Source organism: Salvelinus alpinus, chromosome 8, assembly GCF_045679555.1.
Source record: "Salvelinus alpinus chromosome 8, SLU_Salpinus.1, whole genome shotgun sequence".
NCBI classification, from domain to species: domain Eukaryota; kingdom Metazoa; phylum Chordata; class Actinopteri; order Salmoniformes; family Salmonidae; genus Salvelinus; species Salvelinus alpinus.
In genome coordinates, this window is record NC_092093.1 from 32953306 (window position 1) to 32975367 (window position 22062).

The window sequence follows — 22062 nt, forward strand, 5'->3', positions numbered from 1 at the left end:
CCTGCCCATACCATAACCCCACTGTCACCAAGGGGTAACTCTGTTCACAATGTTCTCATCAGCAAACCGCTTGCCCACACGATGCCATACACGCTGTCTGCCATCTGCCCAGTACAGTTGAAACCGGGATTCATCCGTGAAGAGCAAACTTCTCCAGCGTGCCTGTGGCCATCGAAGGTGAGCCTTTGCCCACTGAAGTCGGTTACGATGCCGAACTGCGGTCAGGTCAAGACCCTGGTAAGGACGACGAGCACACAGATTAGCTTCTCTGAGACGGTTTCTGACAGTTTGTGCAGAAATTCTTCGGTTGTGCAAACCCACAGTTTCATCAGCTGTCTGGGTGGATGATCTCAGACGATCACGCAGGTGAAGAAGCTGGATGTGGAGGTCCTGGGCTGGCGTGGTGACCCATTGTCTCCGGTTGCGAAGCCGGTTGGATGTACTGCCAAATTCTCTATAGCGACGTTAGAGACGGCTTATGGTAGAGAAATGATCATAACATTTTCTGGCAACAGCTCTGGTGGACATTCCTGCAGTCAGCATGCCAATTGCACGCTCCCTCAAAATTTGAGACATTTAAGAGTGGCCTTTTATTGTCCCCAGCACAAGATGCACCTGTGTAATGATCATGCTGTTTAATCAGCATCTTGATATGCCACACCTGTCAGGTGGATGGGTTATCTTGACAAATGAAAAAAGCTCACTAACAGGGATGTAAACAAATTTGTCCACAAAATTTTAGAGAAATAAGCTTTATGTGCGTATGGAACATTTCTGGGATCTTTTATATCAGCTCATGAAACATGGGACTAACATTTGACATGTTGCGTTTATATTTTTGTACAGTATATTATTATTTCTGAACGGGTAATTGAAGCGCGCCTCCCTTTCACCATTTAAGTGCAGGCAACAGACTATCAGCGCATCACCCACCATTTAACAATGTGAGCTGGAGGCAGTATGCATTTTGAAAGCGTACTTAATCGTTTGAAACTTAAATGTTTTATTTCATTTTATGAGGCATGTCTTACCTTGCTTCAAAGTAGCCAGTAGGCAAAATCCGACTATGGAGACGTGGAGGCAAAGACTTCATAAGCGACGCGTTAGTTTCAAATTTGGGGAAGCTTACAATTTATCCTACCATTTCTACCCTTCTGCGTGCCAGTTATGATTTCCATATGCGCATTTTTGTGGAACAGTTTCATCTCAAAATCATCGTCACATGGTTATTAAGCATAAAACTCTGAAAGGTGAAAAGTCAACTAATGCGAGATGACCAGCCTCGAGGGGGAGATTGTTGTAAAGATTTTTCAAATAGCTTACTGTGAGGTACTATCGTTTTTATATATTATCATTTGCAGTGGATGTAAAAAATAATAAAAAATCTTACATTTCCGCGCAGCAGGCCACGTACTTCTATGCGTGCTCAGGCGCACCCGCTCCCTCAACATTATTAGGACAGAAAAACCAAACACATGCGCATTGCTCACATGAAGCGCTCCAAACAAAAGACAATGAAAAAATTGACAAACCTCGTAAATGATGGTTATGGTAATAACCAAAACTTGTTTCTCACAAGTGTAGCAGGTTGTGAATTCTGCAAACAACGTTTCCACTCTGAGAATGAGAACGGTAAATGACTGTAATTAACACAGACATTAATGTATACAAATGACAGGGATTAACGGTACATTTACTTTTGGTAACATCTGTAATGGGGAATTTATAAAAATCAAAAATCCAGGGAAAACAATTCACACAATGAAACAATGAATGCGCAATAATTGGCAGGAGCCAGCTGGAGCCATTCTGATGAGACTCGCCTATATCTTTGCCACACACCCCTACCCTGCTTGTCTCAACATTTTAAATTATACTCAAGACACATTATCTTCACACATATTTTAGATTCTCTTCACTGACAGCCGAAACTCAATAATCAGTTATTGTCAAGCGCTCTGCCCAAATTGCGGGCTTCCCAAATAGGTATAGACCTAAGAGCTTTTGATTTGAAACAATCCACAGCTATTTTGAGAAGAAGCTAATGATCCTCGATTCCTCTGTGGCTAAGTCATGCTTTCTGGTGATGCATTTCTAATGATTTTCTTTCTGTATTGACAGGAGTAATTATATAATGTACTTCCCTATTGGACTCACCGCTATGCCTTTTCTCTCCTGTTTCTCTCCGAACTTTCTTTCGTGGTCCAGAAGCCAAAGGCATAACCCTAGTCATATTAGCAACCCATCCTAGTTGTTGCATCTTTACATTCCCCCTCTTTCTAAGTTTCTAACAGATTTTCATCTCTGTCACATATGGAACCGCTATTAGGTGCGCTATTTAGAATGGTGTTTTCCCAGGTGTGCGGTTTAGAATGGTGTTTTCCCAGGTGTGCGGTTTAGAATGGTGTTTTCCCAGGTGTGCGGTTTAGAATGGTGTTTTCCCAGGTGCGCGGTTTAGAATGGTGTTTTCCCAGGTGTGCGGTTTAGAATGGTGTTTTCCCAGGTGTGCGGTTTAGAATGGTGTTTTCCCAGGTGTGCGGTTTAGAATGGTGTTTTCCCAGGTGTGCGGTTTAGAATGGTGTTTTCCCAGGTGTGCGGTTTAGAATGGTGTTTTCCCAGGTGTACGGTTTAGAATGGTGTTTTCCCAGGTGTGCGGTTTAGAATGGTGTTTTCCCAGGTGTGCGGTTTAGAATGGTGTTTTCCCAGGTGTGCGGTTTAGAATGGTGTTTTCCCAGGTGTGCGGTTTAGAATGGTGTTTTCCCAGGTGTGAGGTTTAGAATGGTGTTTTCCCAGGTGTGCGGTTTAGAATGGTGTTTTCCCAGGTGTGCGGTTTAGAATGGTGTTTTCCCAGGTGTGCGGTTTAGAATGGTGTTTTCCCAGGTGTGCGGTTTAGAATGGTGTTTTCCCAGGTGTGCGGTTTAGAATGGTGTTTTCCCAGGTGCGCTGTTTAGAATGGTGATTTCCCAGGTGTGCGGTTTAGAATGGTGTTTTCCCAGGTGCGCTGTTTAGAATGGTGTTTTCCCAGGTGTGCGGTTTAGAATTGTGTTTTCCCGGGTGCGCTGTTTAGAATGGTGATTTCCCAGGTGCGCTGTTTAGAATGGTGTTTGAAATGTTAGACAATTATGTTTTGTTGTCCGCTTCATTATATGAGTTGCATGTTCTGATATGAAGCATTACCATAATCTAAATGTGATTTCTGTCATTCTGAGCACTGTGGGTGGACGCCCTAATGGGTTATGCACCCAATGCATTTGGGTCTGGTAATTTCTCAAATGGCCGGTATATTTGTATCTTCACGGTCACGTTGTCTGGCGCCACATTTTCCTAACGGAAACCCTGCGGTAGTAGCTGAACCTGTCCTTCAAACTAAATAAGCATAGTACTACTATTGAGCCTAACAGGCTGACTACACCGCTCGTGTCGCGTGCGCAAAAGTTGCAAAACACATTCTGAAATCTATATTATTCAATTATTGCACCCACACTGCTTGTGCGCGCCAACGAGCGTCTGCGTTGCCCAGAGCTAAAATAGAATCAGTTCTATTTCTGACGCAGATCGTGCTGCAAGTCCTGCCTCTCCCATCTCCTCATTGGTTTATAGAAGCAGGCACCCACGTGCCATCTCCTCATTGGTTATACCCATGTGGGTGACTGAAAGGCGAAATAGGTCGGTGGCAGTAATGCGCCTAATTAATGAAAGTTGCCAATCGCAATATAAAGTCAAGCGAAGAAAAAGCCCACAAGCTCTGTCAAGGTGTTTGGGGTCATGGCTAGACAGCTATTTTCATGTCTTGCCATAGATTTGAAAGCAAATGTAAGTCAAAACTGTAACTTCGCCACTCAGGAACATTCACTGTCTTCTTGGTAAGCAACTTAAATGTAGGTTTGGCTTTGTGTTGTAGGTTATTGACCTGCTGAAAGGTGAATTCCTCTCCCGGTGTCTGGTGTAAAGCAGACCGAAACAGGTTTTCCTCTAGGATTTTGCCTGTGCTTAGCTCCATCCCGTTTCTTTTCATCCTGAAAAACTCCCCAGTCTTTGCCGATGTCAAGCATACCCATACCATGATGCAGCCACCACCATGCCTGAAAATAAGGAGGCAGTTACTCAGTGATGTGTTGGATTTGCCCCAAACATAAGGCTTTGGATTTAGGCCAAAAAGTGTATTTCTTTGTCATTTTTTAAAAGTATTACTTCAGAGTCTTGTTGCATACATACAGTGGCAAGACAAAGTAAGTGAACCCTTTGGAATTACCTGGATTTCTGCATAAATTAGTCATAAAATTTGATCTGATCTTCATCTTAGTCACAACAACAGACAAACACAGTGTGCATAAACTAATAACACACAAATTATTGTATTTTTCGTGTCTATATTGAATACATAATGTAAACATTCACAGTGTAGATTGGAAAAAGTATGTGAACCCCTAGGCTAATGACATTTCCAAAAGCTAAACTCCTCAAGAAACGCTGTCGGCCCCCCAAAAGAGAAAATAATATATATATATAAACTCAGCAAAAAAGAAACGTCCCTTTTTCAGGACCCTGTCTTTCAAAGATAATTCGTAAAAATCCAAATAACTTCACAGTTTAAACACTGTTTCCCATGCGTGTTCAATGAACCATAAACAATTAATGAACATGCACCTGTGGAACAGTTGTTAAGACACTAACAGCTTACAGACAGTAGGCAATTAAGGTCACAGTTGTGAAAACTTAGGACACCAAAGAGGCCTTTCTACTGACTCTGAAAAACACCAAACAAAAGATGCTACAGAGAGACAGGACAGACAGCTGATCGTCCTCGCAGTGGCAGACCATGTGTAACAACACCTGCACAGGATAAGTACATCCGAACATCACCCCTGCAGGACAGATACAGGATGGCAACAACAACAACTGCTCGAGTTACACCAGGAATGCACAATCCCTCCATCAGAGCACATCTGGGACCTGTTGGATCGGAGGGTGAGGGCTAGGGCCATTCCTCCCATAAATGTCCGGGAACTTACAGGAAGAGTGGGGTAACATCTCACAGCAAGAACTGGCAAATCTGGTGCAGTCCATGAGGAGATGCACTGCAGTACTTAATGCAGCTGGTGGCTACACCAGATACTGACTGTTACTTTTGATTTTGACCCCCCTTTGTTCAGGGACACATTATTCAATTTCTGTTAGCCACATGTTTGTGGAACTTGTTCAGTTTGTCTCAGTTGCTGAATCTTGTTATGTTCATACAAATATTTACACATGTTACGTTTGCTGAAAATAAACCCAGTTGACAGTGAGGACGCTTCTTTTTTTGCTGAGTTTAATTGGAGTCAGGAGTCAGCTAACCTGGAGTTCAATCAATAAAATGAGATTGGAGATCCTGGTTAGAGCTGCCCTGCCCTATAAAAAACACTCACAAAATTTGAGTTTGATATTCACAAGAAGAAGTATTGCCTGATGTGAACCATGCCTCGAACAAAATAGATCTCAGAAGATTTAAGATTAAGAATTGTTGCCTTGCATAAAGCTGGAAAGGGTTACAAAAGTATCTCTAAAAGCCTTGATGTTCATTAGTCCACGGTAAGAGCGTCTGCTAAATGACTTAAATGTAAATGTAAATGTAAGACAAATTGTCTATAAATGGAGAAAGTTCAGCACTGTTGCTACTCTTCCTGTGGCTGTCCTGCAAAGATGACTGCAAGAGCACAGTGCAGAATGCTCAATGAGGTTAAGAAGAATCCTAGAGTGTCAGCTAAAGACTGACAGAAATCTCTGGAACATGCTAACATCTCTTTTGACGAGTCTACGATACGTAAAACACTAAACAAGAATGGTGTTCATGTGAGGACACCATGAAAGAAGCCACTGCTGTCCAAAAAAAAACATTGCTGCACGTCTGAAGTTCGCAAAAGAGCACTGGGATGTTCCATCTTCTGGCAAAATATTCTGTGGACAGATTAAACTAAAGTTGAGTTGTTTGGAAGGAACACACAACACTATGTGTGGAGAAAAAAAGGCACAGCACACCAACATCAAAACCGTATCCCAACTGTAAACTATGGTGGAGGGAGCATCATAGTTTGGGGATGCTTCGCTGCCTCAGGGCCTGGACAGCTTGCTATCATCAAAGGAAAAATGAATTCCCAAGTTTATCAAGACATTTTGCAGGAGAATGTTAGGCTATCTGTCCGCCAATTGAAGCTCAACAGAAGTTGGGTGATGCAACAGGACAACGACCCAAAACACAGAAGTAAATCGACAACAGAAGAAAATACGCCTTCTGGAGTGGCCCAGTCCTGACCTCAACCCGATTGAGATGCTGTGGCATGACCTCAAGAGAGCGGTTCACACCAGACATCCCAAGAATATAGCTGAACTGAAACAGTTTTGTAAAGAGGAATGGTCCAATAATTCCTCCTGAACGTTATGCAGGTCTGATCTGCAACTACAGAAACCGTTTGGTTGAGATTATTGCTGCCAAAGAAGGGTCAACCAGTTATTAAATCCAAGGGTTCACATACTTTCCCCACCTTACACTGTGAATGTTTACACGGTGTGTTCAATAAACGTATAATTGTTGTGTGTTATTAGTTTAAGCAGACTGTGTTTGCCTGTTGTTGTGATTTAGATGATGAGAGCATTTTTTTATGACCAATTTATGGAGAAGTCCAGGTGATTCCAAAGGGTTCACATACTTTTTCTTGCCACTGTATGTATATTTTGGAATATTTTTATTCTGTATATTTGTATTCTTTTTTCACTCTGTCATTTAGGTCATTATTGTGGAGTCACTACGATGTTGTTGATCCATCCTCAGTTTTCTGCCATCACAGCCATTGAACTCTGTAGCTGTTTTAAAATCCCCAATGGCCTCATGGTGACAGCCTTAAGCAGTTTCCTTTCTGTCCTGCAGCTCAGTTCCAAAGGACGACTGCATCTTTGATGTGTCTATGTGATTTAATATAATTATTAACTTGAAAATGCTTAAAGATATACTCAATGCAGTGGAGGCTGCTGATGGGAGAACGGCTCATAATAATGGCTGGAACAGAGTAAATGGAATGGTATCAAACACATGGAAATCATCTGTTTGATACCATTCCACTGATTCCGCTCCAGCCATTATCACGAGCCCGTTCTCCCCAATTAAGGTGCCACAAACCTCCTGTGATTCAATGTCTGATTTGTTATTGTTACCCATCTACCAATCACAGCCCTTCTTTATGAGGCTTTGAAAAGCTCCCTGGTCTTTGTAGTTGAATCTGTGCTTAAAATCCAATACTTGACTGAGGGACCTTGCAGATGTATGTATGGGGGACAGAGGAAGGGTTATTCATTAAAAAATCATGTCAACCCTATTATTTCACACAGAGTGAGTCCATGTAACTTATTATGTGATTTGTAAGCCCATTTTTACATCTGAACTAATTTAGGCTTGCCTAAACAAAGGGGGTGAATAAATACTTATGCAACGACTACATTTTAGTTATTTAATTTGTATTAATTTGTAAAAATTTGTATTTTGTGTAGATCAATGACAAAAAATTACAATTAAATCTATTTCAATCCCACTTTGTAACGCAACAAAATAAAAACAAAAGTTCAAAATTCAACTATCTCTCTGTCTGTGTCACCACTCTCCCTCGTTAGGCCTGTCTGAGAGGCAAAGCAGCATCATGAAGGGAGCTGAGGGCTGTGGGAGAGGCCAGTGAGCCAGGCCTGAGTGAGATCCCTAGCTCAGACTTCCCTAAAACAGGCTTTATAGTGTAGTAAAGGAAGAGAGGGAGTGGGCTCACCTGGTTTAATGTCTCATACAGAGATAGGCCCTAAAAGTCAACTGACCACAACTAGGACTACAGACATGTACCATAAAACCCTCAATAACTCACGTTTTACAATAACTCACATTCTATTACTGTATTACAGAGACACATTTGATCAATGATGTCATTATATCAACTGTCAGGGGTTTGGTTCCTCTGCTAAGTTCTTACCATTGAGAGTTTCACTGTGAGCTAATTCCAGCCTGCTCTATCGTCTGTAGTATGAGCGTTTATGCAGAGTTGTCAGCACCACGTTAGGTGTTAAAACCAAGTGAGATGTCGACCAAGGCCATTAAAACAGATTTGTGGCGGAGCTCAGGAGAACTGAGAGAGGAGAGGGTAGCACTCCACACACACATACACTCACGATCACACTTGTTGTCGGGCGAACAAACAAGCCCAACAACCGAGCCAAGAGATTTATAACCATTCAACTCCAAAGACCTTGGAGAGGCCTGAAACACAATGCGTTTAATACCATTGACTTTACTTCACAGTGTTCAAAATGGCTCTGACAGCAGCCTATATCAGAGCATGTGAGCCGAGGTTCCCGCTCATCGCTCATGGAGCCGCTCCCCACCGAAAATAAATTATTTAGGCTATATTATTTCAATTATTTCAAGGCTATAGCCTACAAAGAAATACAATGTGAAGGATTTGCGAGTGCGACCAAATAGGTTGGTAGGGACATAAAGCGCTCAGTATTAAAACAACATTTAGTTGTATTAAATCATTGTAGTCTATAAATTTCGCATATAGGCTGTGACTTACTTAGAATTAAATACAAATTAAAGTAAAAATGCCTTATTAGGCTCAGTCTACAGTGACTTTGAATTCATTTTTAGAAGCACGAGTTTGGTCAGAGTCTGTGGCTTCAGGCACATGAGATGGGGCCTGGAGCGCAGGCCAGCAGCGGAGAATATTGCAGAGCCACTGGGGATATTAAACACTCTTTCGTAAATATTTAGCGAACTCCGTGACAGTAGCTAAAGCAAGGGACTATAGCAGCGCACAAGTAAACTACAACTGCATGCTGGGCCGGGCATGCCCGAAGCTCGTAAAGTTAACGCTACTGAATCGAAATTGGAGTGGGCGAGAAGGCTGACGCTCCAGCCTTTGGGAATCTCGCTCCGTGCTCCAGTCAAATTGGGCACACTCCTCGCTCCGCTCCAGCTCCATTCACATACTCTGGCCTCTATATACAGAACCAGTGGTTTTCAACCTGTGGTCCGCAGAACAATTGTGGCCCGCGGGGGCATTGCAGGTGTTATATTTTTTAACAATTTATTTTCTTTAAAAAATAATAACAGTCGGGAGTATTAATGGTATTATAAGCAATTTTACATTACTTTTCACAATGCAAATTATTAATAATATAAGCCTTTAATTTGTTACATTCACTGCTAAAATTGACAATTTGACCATTATTTAAATATTATGTAAAAAAGATTCTGCGACTCCACGAATAGGGGTCCTCAAGAGCTTTTGACAGTGATTTGGTGGTCCCCGGAACGGAAAAGGTTGGGAACCGCTGCTCTATACATCAGATCCCCCTGTGGCTCTGTGAGTGAAGAATTGGATGGGGGTTGAGGTGAAAGCATCTTAACATTGATTGTGCATTAAGTGATAGCGAGAAGCAGCTGATAGCTCTTGCTGAGTCGGCTGAGTCATTGGGAAAACCAATGAGTCAGAGCAGAGGCCAAAGAGTAGCCAACATACACACATACCCAAAGGGAGGAAACCTCTGGAAGCTGCACTCTGTATTCACAGTGCTTCTCTTCATTTTGTTCAGACAGATGTCTAGAGCAGCCTTTAACTCTGTGGAGCAGCCAACTAACATCGCCCTGACCCAAACAAAAAGAACAACAGAACCAGTGGGAGGGAGAGAGCGTGAAGCTTGCAAAACAGAGAAACAGAGAATTCAGGGAGATATGAGACAGCTAGACTTAGACACAGTGCCTCCAGTAGTGTCTTCCAGTACGCATGGTAGGACAGGTCCTGACCCCAGCCAGTCCGTTTTTCACTGATATGATTCGCTTTACAGCACCTGGATGACTGAGCTGGCCACCTCGGCAGCCAACAGCAGACTGCACCGACTCGGCATGTTAATGTGGCAGCCATTTACTGGGCCTTAAAAGAAAAGTCTGGCCTAGCCGCTCCGCTCTTCTCCTCTCATCCAAGCCAGCCAGAGCCAGCAGTCCTCCTCTTACTGTAGCTCATTCCTCACCCCACACCTCCCATCTTATGGACGGCAGGTGGAGGGGTTCTCGAATCAACCGCTATTAACTTGCCGCCCTCTGATGCGAAAGGCCAAGTCATATCGGCTCTCTGTCATCTTAATTGGAACATTTCTGCAGCCGCCAAGTCGTGGGCGCTGGTGAGGCGGCCTGTCAGCACTAAGGCAGGGCTCCTCTGATAAGTGCAAAAGGAAAAGTAACCTGTCCTTGAGTCCTCGGTCCTGCACTGCACAGCCAGCTACAGGCTGATTAAATCAGGTGCACCAGGAGTAGGCTAGATCTGACTGTACTCCCTTTGACAATGATGAAGAAGAAAAGGGCAAAAAATTAAATAAATCTAGCCTGGGAATCAGAAAATCGAGTTTTTATTAGATTTTTATGATGGACGAGGAAGTGGATTCCTTTATCTCTTGGTCCTCTTCGGTTTACGTTTTTGGCGTTAATAATGGCACACAGTCCCTTAGCGGGGGGTTGAGGCAGAGATGTGAGGCAGCAACGAGAGGAGCAGACTGGGCTGTGATAGCGGAGGGCCCTCCGGGGGTCCTTGGGGAAAGGCCCCTGACCCTGGCCCCTTCCACCAGGCTTACTAATGCATACAGCATCATTTCTCTTTAACCATGATAGAGTAGTACACTCTGGCCTGTAATCCTTCCACCAGTTAGAATATTGATTTATTTAGGTTATCTAGTTTCACAAGCTAATGCTCTCCCTACCTTCCTTGTAGGAGCAGGATGTATTATGGCTGTGTGTGCTGTTATAAGCTGTATGTTTGTGTGTATTTGAGTGTGTGTGCACACAAACATACAGCTTATAACAGCACACACAGGTCAAAGTGTTGAAACCGGCAGAAAAGCGTGACACTAATACGTGTGAGAGAGTGTTTCTGTGAGAAGAGGATGCTTGAGAAGCCAACCCGCAGGGTGTGATCGCTGACAATACCGTGGGGAGACAATGTGCGAGAGACAATAAACCAAATGAATGCATCACATGGGACAATGTGAGGCCGATAGAAAAACAATGAGCATTGTAGACTAAAACCCATCGCATGTGAGAGGATGGGGCATCATATTTCTCCCAAACCAGCAGGACATGAAATACAGAGTGAAATATGAAATTGGCCACATTGAAAATTCAGAATGTGCTTCAAGGGTGCAAATGACCATGAAATTCCTCTGTCAACAGATGAAACTGGCACTTTACCAAATCAAATCAAATTTTATTTGTCACATGTGCCGAATACAACAGGTGTAAACCTTACCGTGAAATGCTTACTTACAAGCCCTTAACCAACAATGCAGTTCAAGAAATAGAGTTAAGAAAATATTTACTAAATAAACTAAAGTAATTTTTTAAATAAAAAGTAACAATAAAACAACAATACAGAGGGCTATATACAGGGGGTACCGGTGCCTAGTCAATGTGCGGGGGTACAGGTTAGTCGAGGTTATTTGTAGGTAGGGGTAAAGTGACTATGCATAGATAATAAACAGTGAGTAGCAGCAGTGTAACATCAAGGGGGGGTAAATAGTCCGGGTGGCAATTTGATTAATTGTTCAGCAGGCTGTTAAAGAGCCTTTTGGACCTAGAATTGACGCTCCTATACCTCTTGCCATGCCGTAGCAGAGAGAACAGTCTATGACTTGGGTGACTGGAGTCTTTGACAATTTGTTGGGCTTTCCTCTGACACCGCCTAGTATATAGGTCCTGGATGGCAAGAAGCTTGGCCCCAGTGATGTACTGGGCCATACGCACTACCTTCTGTTGCGCCTTATGGTCGGATGCCGAGCGGTTGCCGCAGTAAAACCTTTTGAGGATCTGGGGACCCATGCCAAATCTTTTCAGTCTCCTGTGGGGGTAAAGGTGTTGTCACAACTGTCTTGGTTTGTTTGGACCATCATAGTTTGTTGCTGATGTGGACACCAAGGAACTTGAAGCTTTCAACCTGCTCCACTACAGCCCCGTCGATGAGAATAGGGGCGTGCTCGGGCCTCCTTTTCCTGTAGTCCACGTTCATCTCCTTGGGCAGGTAGCCTAGTGGTTAGAGCATTGGGCCAGTAACCAAAAGGTTGCAAGATTGAATCCCTGAGCTGACAAAGTAAAAATCTGTTGTTCTGCCCCTGAACAAGGCAGTTAACCCACTGTTCCTAGGCTGTCATTGTAAATAATAATTTGTTCTTAATTGACTTGCCTAGTTAAATAAAGGTTAAAAAAAACTTGAAACTCTCAACCTACTCCACTACAGACCAGTTGATGTGAATGGGGATGTATTCGGCCCTACTTTTCCTGTAGTCCACGAACATCTCCTTTGTCTTGCTCACGTTGAGGGAGAGGTTGTGTTGGAGAGGCCATCAGCCAACTTTAGTGTTGAAGAGTCCATCAGCCTGAACCAACAACGTTTGCTTTGAAGTCTTTCAAGGTGGGGAGGGGACATCATCAGATAGTATGACATCCAGGCTCCCAGTGTCCAGTCTGGACCGTGAAGTCACAAGCTCTGCTGGTCAGCTACTGCCCCTAGAAAGCAGGAAAGTATTCACATCCCTAGACTTTTCCCACATTTTGTTCTGTTACAAAGTGGGATTAAAATAGATTTAATTGTAATTTTTTTGCCAACGCTCTACACAAAATACTCTGTAATGTCAAAGGGGAAGAAGAATTCTTACATTTGTAAAGAAAATTACGAAACTTAAAACACTAATATACAGTGGGGAGAACAAGTATTTGGTACACTGCCGATTTTGCAGGTTTTCCTACTTACAAAGCATGTAGAGGTCTGTAATTTTTATCATAGGTACACTTCAACTGTGAGAGACGGAATCTAAAACAAAAATCCAGAAAATCACATTGTATGATTTTTAAGTAATACATTTGCATTTTATTGCATGACATAAGTATTTGATCACCTACCAACCAGTAAGAATTCCAGCTCTCACAGACCTGTTAGTTTTTCTTTAAGAAGCCCTCCTGTTCTCCACTCATTACCTGTAGTAACTGCACCTGTTTGAACTCGTTACCTGTATAAAAGACACCTGTCCACACACTCAATCAAACAGACTCCAACCTCTCCACAATGGCCAAGACCAGAGAGCTGTGTAAGGACATCAGGGATACAATTGTAGACCTGCACAAGGCTGGGATGGGCTACAGGACAATAGGCAAGCAGCTTGGTGAGAAGGCAACAACTGTTGGCGCAATTATTAGAAAATGGAAGAAGTTGAAGATGACGGTCAATCACCCTCGGTCTGGGGCTCCATGAAAGATCTCACCTCGTGGGGCATCAATGATCATGAGGAAGGTGAGGGATCAGCCCAGAACTACACGGCAGGACCTGGTCAATGACCTGAAGAGAGCTGGGACCACAGTCTCAAAGAAAACCATTAGTAACACACTACGCCGTCATGGATTAAAATCCTGCAGCGCATGCAAGGTCCCCCTGCTCAAGCCAGCGCATGTCCAGGCCCGTCTGAAGTTTGCCAATGACCATCTGGATGATCCAGAGGAGGAATGGGAGAAGGTCATGTGGTCTGATGAGACAAAAATAGAGCTTTTTGGTCTAAACTCCACTCGCCGTGTTTGGAGGAAGAAGAAGGATGAGTACAACCCCAAGAACACCATCCCAACCGTGAAGCATGGAGGTGGAAACATCATTCTTTGGGGATGCTTTTCTGCAAAGGGGACAGGACGACACACCGTATTGAGGGGAGGATGGATGGGGCCATGTATCGCGAGATCTTGGCCAACAACCTCCTTCCCTCAGTAAGAGCATTGAAGATGGGTCGTGGCTGGGTCGTCCAGCATGACAACGACCCGAAACACACAGCCAGGGCAACTAAGGAGTGGCTCCGTAAGAAGCATCTCAAGGTCCTGGAGTGGCCTAGCCAGTCTCCAGACCTGAACCCAATAGAAAATCTTTGGAGGGAGCTGAAAGTCCGTATTGCCCAGCGACAGCCCCGAAACCTGAAGGATCTGGAGAAGGTCTGTATGGAGGAGTGGGCCAAAATCCCTGCTGCAGTGTGTGCAAACCTGGTCAAGAACTACAGGAAACGTATGATCTCTAGGTTTCTGTACCAAATATTAAGTTCTGCTTTTCTGATGTATCAAATACTTATGTCATGCAATAAAATGATAATTAATTACTTAAAAATGAACGAGATGGCCGCATGAACTAGGAGCTCCGCACAAGTAGTTTCCAATTCCTAATCTTACCTCCACTTCAAGTTTAAACTCATTTAGCTTTAGTCAAAAAGTCATGGCGGCTACAAAAGGCGACACTACAGGTGACATTTTTACCCGGACTCGAGCACTAGCGACGGAAAAAGCCTCCAAGAAGCAGCTAGCTTCAGAAAAAGCTAGCGCCATTAGCCAGGAGCAAGAGGACCCGTTCCCCCCCGAGGCCCAACGAAGGCCAACCTCGCACTCTGTCGAAGACATCTTTTCTGAGCTGAGATCCCAACGTACAGAACTCAACACCAAACTAGATTCCATTAACGCTCAGCTCAGTGCGATAGGGGGCAAGGTGACAATCCTGGAAAATGCTTTGCCTGACATAAACAACAAGATAACCATGAACGCGGGGCGCCTGGACGAGGCAGAGGGGCGAATCCTATCCACGGAAAACTTATTGACAGACGCCATGGAAACAATAGCATATGCTAAAAAAAAATAGAGCAGCTGGAAGAGAAAACAGAGGACCTGGAAAACAGGGGGCGAAGGAATAATTGTGTTCTATTAAATCTGGGCGAAAAAGAAGAGGGAAACATGCCACTGATCCGCTACCTGCAAGACAAACTTCCCGAGTGGCTCCACCTGTCCACCGACAGACCCATAGAACTCGAGAGAGCTCACCGAGCACTGAGGCCCCCACCAGCAGCCAGACAACCACCGCGCCCAATCACCATACGTTTCTTGAGATTCACCGACAAGGAACGAGTCCTACAGGCGGCGAAAACCAACACCATTACAGTGGGAAACGCCAAACTCACCTTACTCCAGGACCTGTCAGCTGGAATACGCCGAAAGCGCCGAGAGTTTGACGAGGTGAAGAAATGCTCCATTGACCGAGGCATCTTTAGGGGATTCAAATACCCAAACGAGCTCAGGATTCTTCACCAAGGAGCCCTGCGACACTTCAAAACTCCCGAAGAGGCAAAACGTTTTTTGAAAGACAACCCCGGTCAATGAGAAATGGACCAATGACTAAATGCGATTACTATTATTACTAAAGGAGGTAAGACAACATATAGCCGATATCCAAAGACCCACCCGCCCTGCTAAATGTCATTATAGCCGTCTAATCTATATTTATGTTCCTTTAGCTGAGAGGGATAGGCTCCATATTATAACCTAGGCCTACTATATGTAGGCTGGGCTATTGATTTTATTTTCTCCCATTTTTAATGTGGTCTGGACGGGGGCTACGTTGTCATTTACCCAATGCGGGGCGGAGAGGATGAGGCATTTCTTTGGTGGGGAGGGGGAGACGTTGTGCGTTGCTAACTGTTCCCGTTTTTTTTGTTGTTGTTGGAACACAGAATTGTGACTGAGCGGGGAGGTAATAGATCCAACGGGATATGTCGAGTTGTTTGGGAACTCGGCTGGGGTGTTCAGAGACTGTTATTTTATGTAAACCATTTATTTTCCTTTTATGTGAACGCAGCTGTAACTACTATCCACCTTTACCCAGAGATGACTTGCACTAAAGTTCGATTACTGTTCGATGACGATGACTAGTACCTTAAATCTATTGACATGGAACTGCCATGGTCTAGGTCATGCAATAAAACGGAAAAAGATACTATGTGCTCTAAAAAAGGAAAAAGCAGACATCGCGCTATTGCAAGAGACACACCTCTGTGATGCTGAACATGCCAAACTCCGCAGAGCTTGGGTGGGACAGGTGTATTTCTCATCTTTCAAATCCAACAGTAGAGGCACAGCCATACTTATCCATAAGAATGTTCCATTCATAATTGACAAAAACATATCTGATCCGGAGGGGAGATTTATTTTGATAACTGGGTCACTGTATGGGCAACCAATTACTCTCTTAAACATATACGCCCCTAACACAGATACTCCTGCTTTTATGTCGAAAATGATAACCCTGTTCAATGAGCATTGTGTTTCCTTTGGAGTGTTGGCCGGAGATTTTAATTGTACCCTGAACCCAACCCTAGACAAATCATCTCAAGTCCCCACCACAAATCCTAGATCTGCAAAGATGTTGAACTCTCTTACTAAAGAGATGGGACTGATAGATATCTGGAGAGAGACTAATAGCTCATCTATGGACTATACATACTACTCTAATGTCCATAACACCTACTCCCGTATAGATTACATTTTTATCCCAAAGAGTTTCATAAATTCAGCCACGTGTACAATCGGACCCATAGCGCTTTCGGATCACGCCTTTGTCCACCTCCGCTTTGACCTCTGCAAAAACATCCCGAGGTCAAAGAGCTGGAAATTCAACACCTCCATGCTATCAAACGAAGCATTCCATACATTGGTAACTACATGGATAGACAACTACACACAAGACAACAAAGATTCTCCTGTTTCTCCGGCCACAATGTGGGACGCTGCTAAAGCCACACTAAGAGGTCATCTAATTGCATATGCTTCCTCTAAGAAAAAAGCAATGGAAGCACACAGGCTAGATCTGGAGAGGGAGCTGGAACGCTGTGAAAAAGTACATAAACAATCCACAGACAGCACCTCCTGGAGTCAACTTAAAGCAGCCAAAGCCAAACTGAATTTGGACTATACTCGGGAGATTAAAAAAAAAGTTTTCTTTACTAAACAGAAATACCATGAGTATAGCAATAGGCCTAGTAGATTGCTTGCTTATCAATTAAAAAAAGAGCAGTCAGAGCGTACAATTATGGCTATCCGAACAGCAGAGGACGAGGTCACATATGACCCAAAAAAGATCAATTTAACCTTTCATGATTTTTACTGCAAACTATATACCTCTGAGAGAAAACACACGGAAGCAGAACTCCACTCCTTCCTAGAGGGAATCTCGCTACCTAAACTATCAGAGACTGACCAAGAAGATCTCAACTCCCCCTTCACTCCTGAGGAGATCCTGGAGGCAATTACCTCCATGCCACCTAACAAGTCCCCAGGCCCAGATGGATTCCCCAGAGAGTTCTACAAAGCTTTTTGGCCCCAGCTTAGCCCTATTTTCATGCCAATGCTGGAGGATTTTTGCAAAAACGGAGTTCTCCCAGACTCAATGCGCACAGCTCGCATTACAGTGTTGCTCAAAAAAGACAAGGACCCCCTATCCTGCTCCTCCTTCCGGCCCATAAGCTTGTTGGATTTCGACTACAAAATAATTACCAAATTGCTGGCCAAAAGACTAAACACTCTTCTTCCCAAAATAATAAAAGCGGACCAAACTGGATTTATTAGAGACAGATACTCTTCTGATAACATTCGCCGTCTTTTTGATATTATTGATCAAGTAAACGCACAGAAGACCCCTGTCCTGCTGGCTTCACTGGATGCTGAGAAGGCGTTCGACAGGATGGAGTGGAGCTTTCTGTTCTCAATCTTAGAAAAGTTCAATATGGGCCCAAACTTTATTAAATGGATCAAATCACTATACTCTCATCCAAATGCCATGGTGACTACTAACGGACTGAACTCTGACAGATTCCCTTTGGGACGGGGCACAAGACAAGGGTGCTCGCTATCCCCCCTGCTCTACTTGTTGGGGGCGGAGCCTCTGGCAGAGTTGATAAGGAGCAATCCAAGTATTACAGGTGTTCCTGCAGGCGGCCTGCAGCACAAGATTTCGCTTTACGCGGATGATGTCTTGCTCTACATATCCAACCCTGAGAAATCCCTTCCTCCCATTTTAGACACAATTGCTCAGTATGGCACGTTTTCAGGTTATAAGATAAATTTTAACAAATCCACTGTCTGCCCTCTCAATATTACACTCACCAGTTCTATGAAGACACTATGCCCATTCCAATGGAAGACACAGGGGTTTCAATACCTTGGGATATTCATAACACCAGATCTGAATAGGCTTTTCAAGGAGAATTATCTTCCACTCCTGGATCGAATCAAAAACAACCTCCAAACCTGGATCTCCCTCCCAATTAGCTTAGTAGGAAGAATTAATGTAATCCGTATGAACATCCTCCCTAGACTGAACTATTTATTTCAGATGCTCCCATGCTATCTCCCAGCTTCCTTTTTCAAAACAATTAACCAAAGCATCACCAAATTTATATGGGGCAATAAAAAACCTAGGATCAAGCTCTCCACTCTATCGAAACCTGAATCTAAGGGCGGTCTTGCCCTTCCCTCCCTTCAATTGTACTACTGGTCTGCCCAAATCCGCAACATGCTAACATGGATCACAAACAGACAAGAGTCAACGTGGATCCAGATAGAAGCCCAATCCTGTGGTTCATTGCCACTAAGCTCAACTATATTCATTAATAACTTTAGTGAAGTGGGCAACATAGCCAAAACATTTGTGATTTACAGCACCCTACTAGCGTGGAGGGACTGTAAGAAATACCTGGGCATCTCCTCCCAAATATGCTCTCACTCGCCTATAGTAGGCAACCCAGACTTGCCAAAAGCCCTGAGGGATGCCAACTTTAATCTTTGGCATACTCTAGGAATCAGGACCTTTTCAGACCTATTTCATCAGAAGACCACTACACTGAAATCCTTTCAAGAGCTCTGCAGTGAATTCAATGTGCCAAGATCCCATTTTTTAAAAATATCTTCAAATTAGACATGTCATCTCCTCATTTACTTCCAAGAGGAGGTTTAGAACTCAGTTGAACTCAGTTGAAACCCTTCTTGTCACAGCACAATCCATTAAAGGCAAAATCTCCTATATCTATAGACTCCTTTCTGAGAAAGGAGGCTCCTCCTTTACTCCTTTGAAAATAATCTGGGAAAAGGACCTTGGTCTGACTATCAGTGATGAGTTATGGGCGGAGGTTTGCGACAGGGTATACTGCTCCTCTACTAATGTAAAAATGAAAGAATCGAATTACAAATTTTTGTACAAATTTTATTACACTCCCTTGAGACTCCATAAAATGAAAACAGACATTTCTCCTAACTGTAAAAGATGTACCTCTGAAAGTGGAACCTATATGCATGTATTTTGGAGCTGTAGAGAGATTGCCAGATTTTGGCAATCTATACATACTGCTGCACAGAAAATACTAGATGTACAGTTTGATATGACCCCGTGTCTCTATCTTCTTAATGCCCAGCAGGACTTTGTTCTTGATCCTGACAGAGAAAATTTGCTCATGACCATTACATACTTTGCTAAGAAATGTATCCTTCTATTGTGGGCCTCTAGTACCTCTCCTACATTTAAAATGTGGATTGACCAGATTGTTGACTTTCTCCCTCTTGAAAAGCTCACTTATGACCTCCACAAGAGACAGCCCAAGTTTGATAGACTCTGGTCTCCACTACTCCACTATATCTCAAATTGGACAGAGTGAATGGGGGGATCGGGGAGGTGAGCAGATGCGTGTTGTGTAAGGTGCTGTAAAATCTAAAAACTAATCATTGGCTCGTCATCTCAGCTAAGGCTGGAAATAGCAAATAAGAACCTTGATAGTGCTGCTGCAAGTTCTACATTTTAAATGTTGTTATAATTATTATTTGTGTGTATGTGTGTATGTATGTATATGTATGTATGTATATATGTATATATATATATAACAATTTTTTTATTATTATTATTATTTATTTATTTTTAAGTCTGTCACATCTGTGAATGTGGAGTGTGTTTGGTTGGTTGTTTGAAAACTTAATAAAACTTTAAATTGAAAAATAAATCATACAATGTGATTTTCTGGATTTTTGTTTTAGATTCCGTCTCTCACAGTTGAAGTGTACTTATGATTTAAAAAATTACAGACCTCTACATGCTTTGTAAGTAGGAAAACCTGCAAAATCGTCAGTGTATCAAATACTTGTTCTCCCCACTGTATCTTGATTACATAAGTACAGTGGTTTCTCCTTTAAAAGTTGCAGGCTTGCACCACGGGACTTAGAGGTACCCAGCGTCACGGCTTCATTGCTCCAGACCACCACAAGGGGGAGTTAGAGTACTCATTATGAATTTTGGTCCCAAGGTTTTTATATGACCAATCATATCGAGTGGTTCTAATGACGAATTTTGACGCGAGCCACCTGTCTCTGGGTGAAGATGGCTGACAAAATGTACAATTGAGAGGAATATGTTAGTTAATGTAGAGACAAATATTTTTTTGTCATAGTTAACTTGCTAAATAGCGCTTTTCGTAAATTATCTGACTAGCTAACTTTAGCTAGTGTTGGGAGAATGAATTTGTAATTCCTGTTGTTTAACTTCTTATGGCTGCAGGGGCAGTATTGAGTAGCTTGGATGAAAGGTGCACAGAGGTGCCCAGAGTAAACGGCCTGCTCCTCCGTCATAGTTGCTAATATATGCATATTATTATTAGTATTGGATAGAAAACACTCTGACGTTTCTAAAACTGTTTGAATTATGTCTGTGAGTATAACAAAACTCATATGGCAGGCAAAAACCTGAGAAGTTCCACTTCCTGTTTGGATTTTTTCTGAGGCTGGTAGATTTTCAAACAAGCTCCCATTGAAATTACAGCCAGATATGGATGAGTTTTCACTTCCTACGGCTTCCACTAGATGTCAATAGAACTTTGTCTGATGACTCTAATGTGAAGGGGGGCCGAAGGAGACAGGAATTAGTCACCACTGCCATGAGGTGACCACGCATTGAACACGCGCGTTCACGTGAGAGGCAGCTCCGTTCCATCGCTCAACTGAAGTCAATGTAATTCTCCGGTTGGAACGTTATTCAAGATGTATGTTAACAACATTCTTAAGATTGATTCAATACATCGTTTGACATGTTTCTACTGACTGTTACGGAACTTTTGGACATTTCGTCACGTTATAGTGGACGCGCTTTGTGACATTATCGAACAAATCAAGCATTTATTGTGGAATTGGGATTCCTAGGACTGCATTCTGATGAAGTTCATCAAAGGTAAGGAAACATTTATCATGTATTTTCTGGTTTCTGTTGACTCCAACAAGGCGGCTAATTTTACTATTGTTCTGAGCTCCGTCTCAGATTATTGCATGGTTTGCTTTTTCCGTAAAGTTTTTTTGAAATCTGACACAGCGGTTGCATTAAGGAGAGATATTATCTATAATTCCATGTGTATAACTTGTATTATCATCTACATTTATGATGAGTATTTCTGTAGAAACGATGTGGCTATGCACTATCACTGGATGTTTTTGGAACTAGTGAATGTAACGCGCCAATGTAAACTCAGATTTTTTTATATAAATATGAACTTTATCAAACAAAACATGCATGTATTGTGTAACATGAAGTTCTATGAGTGTCATCTGATGAAGATCATCAAAGGTTAGTGATAAATTCTATCTCTATTTGTGCTATTTGTGGCTCCTCTCTTTGGCTGGAAAAATGGCTGAATTTTCTTTGAGTCGGTGGTGACCTAACATAATCGTTTGTGGTGCTTTTGCTGAAAAGTCTATTTGAAATCGGACACTTTGGTGGGATTAACAACAAGATTACCTTTAAAATGGTATAAGACACATGTATGTTTGAGGAATTTCAATTATGAGATTTCTGTTGTTTGAATTTGGCGCCCTGCACTTTCACTGGCTGTTGTCATATCGATCACGTATCGATCACATATCGATCACATGTTTTAGGGACTCCTGAGAAAACCAGCAAACCAGGCTGCAGTCTTGTGAAATAGTGGATGTAAAGAATCTAGCTAGCTAAAGCATTTACTGCAAATTTTATGTACAATTGTGTTAGCTTGCCTTGCAATGCAGCTGAAGTAACATAGCTAACCATTTACTTGCTTATTGTGTAGTGGAGGATAAAAATAACTGTATGCCTATGGATGTTTAATTGAGACATTATTTTTCAGTCATATCAAACTCCATTATTTGAATGACGC

The 22062-nt window shown here is 42.8% G+C and overlaps 1 protein-coding gene across 5 annotated transcripts in view; it reads right to left on the reverse strand.

The window, feature by feature from the left end:
• LOC139582985 (protein FAM184A-like) overlaps positions 1-22062 on the reverse strand; it is a 183296-nt gene that overhangs the window by 149172 nt on the left and 12062 nt on the right. The window contains exon 1 of one of the 5 annotated variants that reach the window (XM_071413550.1): positions 1391-1436. The exons of the other annotated variants lie outside the window; for them this stretch is intronic. The gene's annotated coding sequence lies outside the window, so the exon portion shown is untranslated. Of the gene's footprint in view, positions 1-1390; positions 1437-22062 lie in introns of those variants that run through there. 5 annotated transcript variants of the gene reach the window in all.